The sequence below is a fragment of the Oncorhynchus nerka genome, linkage group LG28 (assembly GCF_034236695.1).
Source record: "Oncorhynchus nerka isolate Pitt River linkage group LG28, Oner_Uvic_2.0, whole genome shotgun sequence".
NCBI lineage: Eukaryota > Metazoa > Chordata > Actinopteri > Salmoniformes > Salmonidae > Oncorhynchus > Oncorhynchus nerka.
Genome location: NC_088423.1, coordinates 4,978,888 through 4,992,169, shown reverse-complemented (window position 1 = coordinate 4,992,169; position 13,282 = coordinate 4,978,888).

The window sequence follows — 13,282 nt, the reverse complement described above, 5'->3', positions numbered from 1 at the left end:
ATGATTATTTTATTGGCAAAGTGGGCAAACTTTGGCAGGAAATGCCCACAATGAACAGTGAGCAATTGTATTCATGCATAACAAAACTAATAATGAAACAAAAGCAGTGCAAGTTTGAATTTGGTAAAGTTAGTGTGGGAGAGGTGGAACAATGATTGTTATCGATCAGTAATGACAAACCTGGCATTGACAACTTAGATGGAAAGCTACTGAGGATGGTAGCTGTCTCTATAGCCACTCCTATCTGTCATATTTTTTATCTGAGCCTAGAGGAAAGTCTTTGTCCTCAGGCCTGGAGGGAAGTCAAAGTTATTCTGCTACCCAAGATCGGTAAAGCGGCCTTTATTGGTTCTAACAGCAGACCTGTAAGCTTTCTGCCAGCACTTACCAAACTGTTGGGGAAAAGATGGTGTTTGACAAAATACAATGCTATTTCTCTGTAAACAAATAACAACAGACTTTCAGCATGCTTATAGAGAAGGGCACTCAACATGTACTGCACTGACACAAATGACTGATGATGAAATGGATATTAAGAAGATTGTGGGAGCTGTACTGTTAGATTTCAGTGCAGCCATTGATATTATTCACCATAACGTGTTGTTCAGAAAATGTATGTGCTATGGCTTTTCAACTTCAGCCGTATCATGGATTCAGAGCTATCTATCTAATAGGACTCAAAGGGTGTTCTTTAATGTCCTGAATAAAAAGTGTTATTTGAAGAAAATCCAACACAATACATCACTAAGCACCATCCTTCATATTTTCAAGCATGGTGGTGACTGTATCATGATATGGGTATGCTTGTCATCTGCAAGGACAGTGGAGTTTTTTGGGGGTGATAAATATAAACGGACCGGTGCTAAGCACAGGCAAATTCCTAGAGGAAAACCTGGTTGAGTCTGCTTTAAAACAGACACTGGGAGACAAATTCACCTTTCAGCAGGAGAATAACCTAAAACACAATGAGATGCTTACCAAGACAACATTGAATGTTCCTGAGTGGCCTAGTTACAGTTTTGACTTAAATCGACTTGAAAATCTATGGCAGTCGTTTAAAATGGCTGTCAAGCAATAATCAACAACCAACTTGACAGAGCTTGAATACTTTTTTATATGAATAATGTGCAAATATTGTACAATCCACGTGTGTAAAGCTCTTAGAAACATACCCAGAAAGACTAACAGCTGCAATCGCTGCCAACTGTGATTGTAACATGTATTGACCCAGGGGTGTGAATACTTATGTAAATGATATATTTCTGTACTTAATTTCAATACATTTGCAAAAGTTTCTAAACACATGTTTTCAATTTTGTCATTATGGGGTATTGTGTGTAGATGGGGGAGATTATTTTTAAATGATTACATTTTGAATTCAGGCTGTAACAGCTAAATGTGAAATTGGTCAAGTGGTGTGAATGGTTTCTGAAGGCACTGTACGTTTTTGCTTGACATTAAGGGAATGTTCTCCTAACACCAAAACATGTTAAAAAGGTTCTCAGATGTTTTTTCAATTAAATTATAATTGTCACATGCGCCGAATACAACAGGTAGACCTTACTTACAAGCCCTTAACCAACAATGCTTTAAGAAGTCTTAAGAAAACATATATAGAATGTTTGCTACTGGGACAACTGGACACAAACATTACGGGTACCATTACAGAAAACATTCTCTTTCCCTAGAATTGTTAGCTGGGTAGACATCAGAGGAACCCAATCACACTGCTTTTTGCCAGATTTTGCCTATCCCATGTTAATGCAACATTTTATCCATAACTTCCAATCAGGTTTTGGCCAAAGCAAGTAACTGAAGCTCCCATTTTTACCGGCATTTTCCAATGCAAACAGGGGTTTGATTTAGGTGGAGCTGTTAATTGTTCTGTGATGGTCTTAGTGACAGCGTAGGGCTGACTGCTGGGTAGCTCTGTGGGGTCCTTCTCTCTCGGATGGAGCAGACCTTTGGTTCTGTGTAATGGTAGAGGCTACAGAGAGTCAGGGGTGGAGAAGGGAGTGAAGGGTATCATGTTGTCTTTGGCTCACAGAGTTCTGAGAGTGAAGTCAGTGAACGTGTTAATAGGGTATTGGGCTGTCCAGGGACACATCAAACCCAGACTTAGAGCTTGGCACTTGTTGTGCAGAGGAGCTGTAGAGATTTGGTCAACTAGGCTGATATGTTTATTATGACTGTGGCCCTACAGGCTCTGTCTGTTTTTCCAGATTGTGTTGAAGCTAAGTTGATCAGAACTGTGCTAAAATGCTTGAGTCCTCTAAAATATTATACATTGCAAAATAATTGGAACTTGGCCACTGCTCACTTCAGTGTGACATCAAATGATTGGATTTTAGAAAAACATATCTGAGGAAACGAAGGAAATAGTTTTTCTCGCACCGCTGGCATTTATGAAGGGGAGTGTGAGGGAGGGAGAAAGTTATAACCATCATATCTCCTAAGCCCCGGTGCTGTGGTAGGTTTATGGAAAACTACTTGGAGAACTCCAGACAGCTAACGCTTGCCAGAATCTGTGCTGAGTCCAAAAGGAATTCATTTTAATATTAGAGAGAGTCGACCCTGACGTGCAATTTAGGCCAGAGCCCCGTATAAATCTATCCCAGAAGCCTATACTTCCGCCCAGCCGGGACCCTGAAACCTGGAAACAACCAGAGCGGAGCGTCTGAAATATCCATTGGCCAATTATCTCTCTCGCCCTGCTTGAGGCTCGAAGCTCAATAAAACCCTCTCTGAGATGTGCTGAGGTTTTTCTTGTCTTAACCGGGTGCTCCAACGCATCCCCACTGACATAGAGTTAAAAGGTGCAGCACATCTCTATTTCACCATCACCTGTTCCAGGTATGCTATATTACACAACAGTTGTAGTGTATATTAACCCTCAGGCTCAGAAACAGGTCTGCATTATTCATTATTGGAACACGCCACACTGTTGCCAATGACTGTGTCTGTTCTCATGTTTACGCACCATTAGCCTAGCCTAGCATAAACAACCTCTGTCTTCCAGTCAAACGTCATAGTCTGGAGTGAGAGTGCAGTCTGGAATGAGAGTCACACAGAGCAAAGTGAATCCCATGAGATTCAGTAAATACCTGATATAATATCTCTATCTGCTGTGACTAGATTACATCTGATGCTCATCATGACCACCCATCTGCCTCTGCTGATTAGGTAAATAACACAGCTAAAAAGTGGTAGCTGTCACACACCTGTGGAGTTAAAAATCTAATCAAATCCAATTTTATTGGTCACATACACATGGTTAGCAGATGTTAATGCGAGTGTAGCGAAATGCTTGTTCTTCTAGTTCCGACCATGCAGTAATATCTAACAAGTGATCTAACAATTTCACAACAACTACCTTTTACCCTCAAGGGTAATGGAATTAATAAGAATACGTACATACAGTGGGGAGAACAAGTATTTGATACACTGCTGATTTTGCAGGTTTTCCTACTTACAAAGCATGTAGAGGTCTGTAATTTTTATCATAGGTACACTTCAACTGTGAGAGACGGAATCTAAAACAAAAATCCAGAAAATCACATTTTTATGATTTTTAAGTCATTAATTTGCATTTTATTGCATGACATAAGTATTTGATCACCTACCAACCAGTAAGAATTCCGGCTCTCACAGACCTGTTCGTTTTTCTTTAAGAAGCCCTCCTGTTCTCCACTCATTACCTGTATTAACTGCACCTGTTTGAGCTCGTTACCTGTATAAAAGACACCTGTCCACACACTCAATCAAACAGACTCCAACCTCTAGCTAAGTTGAATAGTATATTCATAATAAACTCAGCAAAAAAAGAAACGTCCCTTTTTCAGGACTCTGTCTTTCAAAGATAATTCGTAAAAATCCAAATAACTTCATAGATCTTCATTGTAAAGGGTTTAAACACTGTTTCCCATGCTTGTTCAATGAACCATAAACAATTAATGACCATGCACCTGTGGCATGGTCGTTAAGACACTAACAGCTTACAGGCGGTAGGCAATTAAGGCCGCAGTTATGAAAACTTAGGACACTAAAGAGGCCTTTCTACTGACTCTGAAAAACACCAAAAGAAAGATGCCCAGGGTCCCCGCTCATCTGCGTGAACGTGCCTTAGGCATGCTGCAAGGAGGCATGATGTTGTACCAGTCAGTTCCAGTCTTCACCAGATGTTGACCCAGTTAGCTCCAGTTTTCACCAGATGTTGTCCCAGTCAGCTCCAGTCTTCACCAGCTGTTGTCCCAGTTAGCTGCAGTCTTCACCAGATGTTGCCCCAGTCAGCTCCAGTCTTCACCAGATGTTGTCCCAGTTAGCTCCAGTATTCACCAGATGTTGTCCCAGTTAGCTCCAGTCTTCACCAGATGTTGTCCCAGTTAGCTCCAGTCTTCACCAGATGTTGTCCCAGTTAGCTCCAGTCTTCACCAGATGTTGTCCCAGTCAGCTCCAGTCTTCACCAGATGTTGTCCCAGTTAGCTCCAGTCTTCACCAGATGTTGTCCCAGTCAGCTCCAGTCTTCACCAGATGTTGTCCCAGTTAGCTCCAGTCTTCACCAGATGTTGTCCCAGTTAGCTCCAGTCTTCACCAGATGTTGTCCCAGTCAGCTCCAGTCTTCACTAGATGTTGTCCCAGTCAGCTCCAGTCTTCACCAGATGTTGTCCCAGTCAGCTCCAGTCTTCACCAGATGTTGTCCCAGTTAGCTCCAGTCTTCACCAGATGTTGTCCCAGTTAGCTCCAGTCTTCACCAGATGTTGTCCCAGTCAGCTCCAGTCTTCACAAGATGTTGTCCCAGTTAGCTCCAGTCTTCACCAGATGTTGTCCCAGTCAGCTCCAGTCTTCACCAGATGTTGTCCCAGTTAGCTCCAGTCTTCACCAGATGTTGTCCTAGTCAGCTCCAGTCTTCACCAGATGTTGTCCCAGTTAGCTCCAGTCTTCACCAGATGTTGTCCTAGTCAGCTCCAGTCTTCACCAGATGTTGTCCCAGTTAGCTCCAGTTTTCACCAGAACCAATCTCACAAACAAAATCCCAGGCTGCTTCATGCACTACAGGGGGCGTGGCTTACTAGTGCACATGCTTCACACATTGTTTTCTTTAGCAGCCAGCTTATTTTTTTCTGTTTATTATTATTAGTTTGTTTTGTATTGCCATCTACACGGGGTGCATATTCTATGTATATTGGCCAATTGAACTTGCAACATGTCCTTTAAGGTGGCTGTGAGTGGCAGTGTTGCCCTCAGGTGGGAGGTCAGTGTTACAGGAGTGTTTCCTTTCCCAGGCACAGTTCAGGGGACAGAGGGTGTAAATCTCACTACCCCAGGGGGTAGCTGCAGCCCTGCCTGCCATTGTTCCACAGAGTGGGGGGAGAGGGGCAGTACAGCAGGTAGATGAGCAAGCCTGGAGGAGAGGGGGAGGGTAAAGGGAAGGTGGGTGAATCTGAGATGCCTACAGCTCACCTGAAGGCGGGGTGGTTACCCCGAGAGATGAGCTGTCACTCACAGGTACTGCAGGGCTGCTGTTCCCAGGCCCTGTGAGGTAAGGAGGGAAAAAGGGAGAGAGAGAGGAGAGATAGTGTCCTCACATAAGCTGATATCTGATATGTCTGATACTGTACATCCTTCCATCCTGCTCCTCACCTCATTTCACATCAACTTCACCAACACATTAATATAACAAGCCTTCAGAAACACACAGTCAAAAATTGACAGTAAAGTTGCATTCTGAAAATTTGGAAAAATGCATAGATAGTAAAGCCCGACATTGAGTTTTCATTGTAACCATTCATATTACTAAAGACTGAAGAGAGAGGATTGTCCAGACTACTGCTATGATTTTAACAACTTGGGTGGGATATTCTTTCCATTGCTCTGGTAGTATGATTTCTATTATATGATTATGTGTGTGTGTTTGTACGGCTGGGTGGGGGTTTCCCAAAAGAGCATTGTCAGTGTCATGTTTCCCGCTCATGTCTGTGGCTGACCCATTGGGACCTGCTACTGGAGCTCAGAGCCAGATCTGTGTGTGCTGGCAAAGGGGGCGATGCATTTATACATTTGTGTGTTTGTCTCCACATCCCAAAAACAATTGGCCATGACCACAACACGTCTGTCCCTTCAGTGATAAGATACTAATAAATGTGCACTGATACTTGACACATTAAATTAAACAAAATCCTTGCCCTCTGTATATCAAGACTGTGGGGTCTGGAATTATTGGATTCCTTGATAAAGATTGTCAAAAAATACTATAAAAGAGATGCTACAAATACTGAGGTATATTGTAGGCTACATTTCTTTTTAAGTATATTATTTTATACTAATATCATTTCTCAGAGGAAAAGAAGTTCATTGTCGTTATGCGTACAAGGAGAGGTCCTGGAGTGTTGAAACAAGAGATCCAATAATTCGTTAGAGATTTTTTTGTTTTTGTTAAGCAAAATCTCCTTCTCTGAGCAATTGTATTAGTATAAAAGAATATATATATCTTTTTTCTTTCAGTATTTGTATTATTTATGTCTTAGGTACCATTTTTTTTCTCTTCTTTATCAAGGGATCCAATAATTCCAGACCCCACTGTACATCCACTAGGCATGAAGCACGATTGTAAAGCCAAGTCCTATGGAGATGTGAGTGAACCTTCTCTCTCCCCAGCTGCTTGAAGCCCTCACTGGGTGTATGTGTTTTAGAGCAGTACCTCCCCTGGTACTATTATACTGGTCACGTTACCACAGGCAGTTCGCCTCTTCTCGCCTCTCCTCGTCGTTACACCACTGTAACTCAATACGAACACGCAGAGTGTTTATTTAACATGTTTATTTTCACAAGCAGATCTCTTCGTTCTCCACTCTTCCCTCTCCTCACCCCTCCATTGTTGTGAGAGAAAGAGCGTGCGTGCGTGCGTGTGTGTGTGTGTGTGTGTGTGTGTGCAGTGGTGTTAACTAAGTAAGTACTACTTAAGTAGTTTTTTGGGGTAGCTGTACTTTACTATTTAAACATTTGATACTTTTACTTTCACTTCACTACATCCCTAAAGAAAATATATACTTTTTACTCCTTTACATCTTTCCTGACACCCAAAAGTGCTAGTTACATTTAGAATATTCAGGTAGGACAGCAAAATGGTCCAATGCACACACCTATCAATTTAACGCCTTGTCATCCCTACTGCTTCTGATCTGGCAGACTCACTAAACACAAATCGTGTAAATGATATCTGAGTGTTGGAGTGTACCCCTGGCTGTCTGAAAAGAAATGGTGTTGTCTTGTTTGTTTAATATAATGAATTTGATGTATAGCATTTACTTTAACTTTTAACTTTTACTCAACTATAACAATTTAATACTTTTCCCCACGACTGTACTGAAGTACACTTAAAACCAGATGCTTTTAGACTTTTACTCAAGTAATAGTTTCCTGAGTGACTTTCACTTTTGCTTGAGTGATTTTCTTTCTATTAATGCCCATAACTTTAAATTTACTCAAGAATTAAGTACTTTTTCCAGATGATAGATGTGTTCAGTGTTTAATAAATTAAGTGCTGAGTTAATCTTCTAATGGACTACATGCTGAGGCCACAGCCTGGTTCCAGCCTGCCTAACCAGGGCCACCTCCCCTCCAGTACCCAGCCCTGGCCTGGCACGGGCTACCAAACCCTCCACTACCCAGCCATGGCCTGGCACGGGCCACCTCCCCTCCACTACCCAGCCCTGGCCTGGCACGGGCTACCAAACCCTCCACTACCCAGCCCTGGCCTGGCACGGGCCACCAAACCCTCCACTACCCAGCCCTGACCTGGCACGGGCCACCAGCCCTCCACTACCCAGCCCTGGCCTGGCACGGGCCACCAAACCCTCCACTACCCAGCCCTGGCCTGGCACGGGCTACCAAACCCTCCACTACCCAGCCCTGGCCTGGCACGGGCCACCAAACCCTCCACTACCCAGCCCTGGCCTGACATTCCTCTTCTCCAAGAGAGGGAGGCATTAGCGGCCCCCTCACTTCAACCTGCTCCCCAGGCTCGCAGTAAGCCCCTCTAATTTAGCACCTTCCAGGTCCAGGCCTGACTGGCACCTGAGGGATAGGGCTCTTGACTGGCCAGTCTGGGCACCATAGCCCAGAACCCCAGACTGGTTTGGCTTTCAGCATTAGGAAGACTTCCAGGGTCTGAAGGGACATATTGAAACCCCACCAGGGGAACAGGACTGCAATGAGGGACAGAGAGGAGGTGGCAGTGGAAAAGCCTTATGATCCATCACATGGTGCTGTTATGATAGGTCTTGACTCTTCCAATGTGAGCTCCATTTAACTGGCATAATGTGCCATGGGTTCCTTTCCAAAAGAGATGTCTAATGTTAGCTGTGTTGTTAGGATGTGGTTGCAGCATAGCTAGCCAGCAGAAGAAGATGACATCTGTAAACCACATGCACATTGACCCACTCACTCCATGTGGCTGTAGGCTGGGATTCAATCTGATTCCGCTTCCTAGCGTGCTTGACATTTAAAGGTCATTTCCATTTGAGCTGACATATTAAGTGTTTATCATGAATTAGATCTCCGCGAACACGGGAACATCGCCTTTAAAAGCTGGATTGTCAACAGAGTGCAATTTGGGTTGGATCCAAGCTTTAGTTTAGATTCCTGGCTCTTTCCCAAAAAATGAATTGTCCTCTTATCAAGGTGCTTAAAGGGGAATTTGTAATCCTAGGGATTTCTAAATCAATGAGATGTGTTTTACACAAAACTGGCCACGAAGACAGTAGTACTGGGCTACACTTGCCGAAAGAAACACCATACGATAGCTTCCAGTGTGTTGATGGGGGGGGGCGACATCGGAAAATAAATGTAGTCCTGCTTTGTGGCATTACACTTAGCCTCTGTTATACTGATCACACTATGTTTTTGTGAGAGTAGATATGGTTGTCCTTGTTTGATAGAGCTATTGGACATCTTTCCGAGACAAAGTATGTAACGTCAAGGAAAAACAGTATTTGTTCAGCCAATAGGTCCTGTTGGGTGTGTTTGTTGGCAGACCTCTCTCTCTTTCAATCTCTTTTTCGCACTCTCTTTCTCTACTCTATCAGGCACTGCTGTAGCACATATAAAAGCATCCTGGCTGTCAGACAATATTGGAGAGGCTTCCTGTTGAAGTATGTTCAGGCATGACTAGTCTGGCAGACCTTCTCTTCAGCTAGGATGAACTCTCGTTGACACTCCGACAAGTGTGTCTATGTCTCGGATAGCAGCCTTCTTATGACTGCGGCTACAAACCTAAGATAGAACAGGACACCTGGGTTACTGCTGGGTTACACACCACTCCTGAGAATGAAAGGACATCTGGGTTACTGCTGGGTTACACACCCATCCTGAGAATGACAGGACATCTGGGTTACTGCTGGGTTGCACACTCATCCTGAGAATGACAGGACATCTGGGCTGCTGCTGGGTTACACACTCATCCTGAGAATGACAGGACATCTGGGTTGCTGCTGGGTTACACACTCATCCTGAGAATGACAGGACATCTGGGTTACACACTCATCCTGAGAATGACAGGACATCTGGGCTGCTGCTGGGTTACACACTCATCCTGAGAATGACAGGACACCTGTGATACTTCTGGGTTACACACAGAGGAAATGTAACGGTTTTCTAGGTGTGAAGGAGAGTCGGACCAAAATGCAGTGTGTAGATTGCGATCCATGTTTATTAAACTGAAGTAACACGAATCTAAATACAAACACTATAAAACAATAAACGTAACGAAAACCGAAACAGCCTAATACTGGTGCACATACACACAGAACAAGGACATCAAGACACTAAGGACAATCACCCACAAAACCCAACATAAAACAGGCTACCTAAATATGGTTCCCAATCAGAGACAATGACTAACACCTGCCTCTGATTGAGAACCATATCAGGCCAAACATAGAAATAGACAACCCAGACACACAACATAGAATGCCCACCCAGCTCACGTCCTGACCAACACTAAAACAAGGAAAACACATACGAACGATGGTCAGACCGTGACAGGAAAATAATAAATACTGAGAATGACAGGAAACAGCAGAGACAACAGGAAGAGTGAAAGGTACAGCGGGAGCCAAAAGAAGCACATTGTAATGCAACAGACAAAACCTGTCGATTAGTCATGGACTTTACTGATCATGATATGAATAAATAATGTTGGTTAGTTACAGCCTTTACCAAATGTGATATGAATAAATAATACTAGATAGTCGTAGCCTTTACTAAATGTGATATGAATAAATAATACTAGATAGTCGTAGCCTTTACTAAATGTGATATGAATAAATAATGTTGGTTAGTTACAGCCTTTACCAAATGTGATATGAATAAATAATACTAGATAGTCGTAGCCTTTACTAAATGTGATATGAATAAATAATACTAGATAGTCGTAGCCTTTACTAAATGTGATATGAATAAATAATGCCGGTCAGTCGAAGCCTTCACTGAATGTGATACTGTCACGTCCTGAACATAGAGAGCCTTGTTATTCTCTCTTTTGGTTATGTTGGGGTGTGACTAGGGGGGGTGTTCCTATCTAGGTTGTTTGTATTTCTATGTTGGCCTGGTATGGTTCCCAGTCCAGGCACGGCGTCCAGTCCCGCTCCATGGCAGGAGTCTCCCTCTGCGCTGATGCCCAATCCGGGCACGGCATTCTACCCGGCTCCATGGCCGGACCCGTGGCCTGGGCGGGGCAAAGACCCGCACCGGAGCCGCCACCGCCACTAGTCACCCCCCCTACCCTCCCCAGTTGGTTTCAGGTTTTGTATGATGTCCCCACATGCTTCAAGATGTCCACCATTGTTCCTGTACCCAAGAAAGCAAAGGTTACGGAACTAAATGACTATCGCCCATAGTACTAACTTCTGTCATCATGAAGTGCTTTGAGTGGGTAATTAAGGATCATATCACCTCTACCTTACCTGACACCCTGGACCCACTTCACTTTGCTTACCACCCCAATAGATACACAGATGAAGCCATCACTATTGCTCTGCACGCTGCCCTATCCCACCTAGACATGTAGAATACCTATGTAAGAATGCTATTCATTGACTATAGCTCAGCCTTCAACACCATTTTTAGTTTTTTACTAACAACATGCATGAATTTGAGTAAAGCCAGAGTTTCTATGTATGCGGATGACTCAACACTGTACATGTCAGCTACTACAGCGACTGAAATGACTGCAACACTCATCAAAGAGCTGCAGTTAGTTTCACAATGGGTGGCAAGAAATAAGTTAACATATTTCTAGAACTAAAAGCATTGTGTTTGGAACAAAACACTCACTAAACCCTAAACCTCAACTAAATCCTGTAATAAATCATGTGGAAATTGAGCAAGTTGAGATGACTAAACTGCTTGGAGTAACACTAGATTGTAAACTGTCATGGTCAAAAAATATTAATGCAGGAGTAGCTAAGATGGGGAGAAGTCTGTCCTTAATAAAGCACTGCTCTGCCTTCTTAACAACACTATTAACAAGGCAGGTCCTACAGGCCCTAGTTTTATCACACATGGACTACTGTTCAGTCGTGTGGTCAGGTGCCACAAAAAAGGACAGGAAAAATGCAATTGCCTCAGAACAGGGAAGCACAGCTAGCCCTTGGATGTACACAGAGAGCTAATATTAATAATATGCATGTCAATCTCTCCTGGATGAAAGTGGAAGAGAGATTGACTTGATCACTACTTTTATTTATGAGAGGTATTGACATGCTGAATGTACGGAGCTGTCTGTCTAAACTACTGGCACACAGCTCAGACACCCATACATACCCCACAAGACATGCCACAAGAGGTCTCTTCACAGTCCTTATGTCCAGATTTGACTATGGGAGGCACACAGTACTACATAGAGCCATGACTACATGGAACTCTATTCCACATCAGGTAACTGACACAAGCAATAAAATTACATTTAAAAAACAGATTTGAAAAACCTTATGGACTGTGAAGCAACACAAACATTGGCACACACACACACACACACACACACACACACACACACACACACACACACACACACACACACACACACACACACACACACACACACACACACACACACACACACACACACACACACATGATGATAAATACACACTATACATAAATATGGATTTAGTACGTTAGATACGTATGTGGTAGTGATGGAGTAGGGGCCTGAGGGCACACAGTGTATTATGAAATCTGTGAATATATTGTAATGTTTTAAAATTGTATAAACCCCCAGGGGTGTAGGTAGGAAACAACACGTCCACTTCACTGATCCTCAACACTGGGGCCCCACAAGGGTGCATACTCAGCCCCCTCCTGTATTTCCTGTTTACCCATGACTGCGTGGCCACACATACCTCCAACTCAATCATCAACTTTGCAGACGACACAACCATAGTAGGCCTGATTAACAACCATGACGAGACAGCCTACAGGGAGGAGGTGTGGGCCCTGGCGGAGTGCTGCCAGGAAATGTAACCTCTCCCTCAACGTAATCAAAACGAAGGAGCTGATTGTGGATTTCAGGGAAGAACAGAGGGAGCATGACCATATCTAAATTGATGAGACTTTAGTGGAGTAGGTGGAAAGCTTCGAGTTCCTCTGTGTACACATCACTGACAATCTGAAATGGTCCACCGACACAGACACTGTGGTGAAGAAGGCACAACAGCACCTCTTCAACCTTTTTACATTTTTTATTTATTTTAGTAGGCAAGTCAGTAAAGAACAATTTCTTATTTACAATGACGTCCTACACCAGCCAAACCCAGACAACACTGGGCCAATTGTGTGCTGCCCTATAGGACTCCCAATCACGGCCAGATGTGATCAGCCTATATTCAAACCAGGTACCGTAGTGACACCTCTTGCACTGAGATGCAGCACCACTTGGGAGCTCTCAGGAGGCTGAAGAAATTTTGCTTGGCCCCTAAGACCCTCACAAACTTTTACAGATGCACAATTGTGAGCATCCTGTTTGGCTGTATCGCCGTCTGGTACGGCAACTGCACCGCCTGCAACCGCAGGGCGGTCCAGAGGGTCTGCCCAAATTCATCACCGGGGGAAAACTACCTGCACTTCCGGACATTTTCAGCACCAAATGTCACAGGGAGACCAAAAAGATCATCAAGGACATCAACCACCTGAGCCACGGCCTGTTCACCCTGCTATCATCTATAAGGCGAGGTCAGTACAGGTTCATCAAAGCTGGGACAGAGAGACTGAAAAACAGCTTCTATCT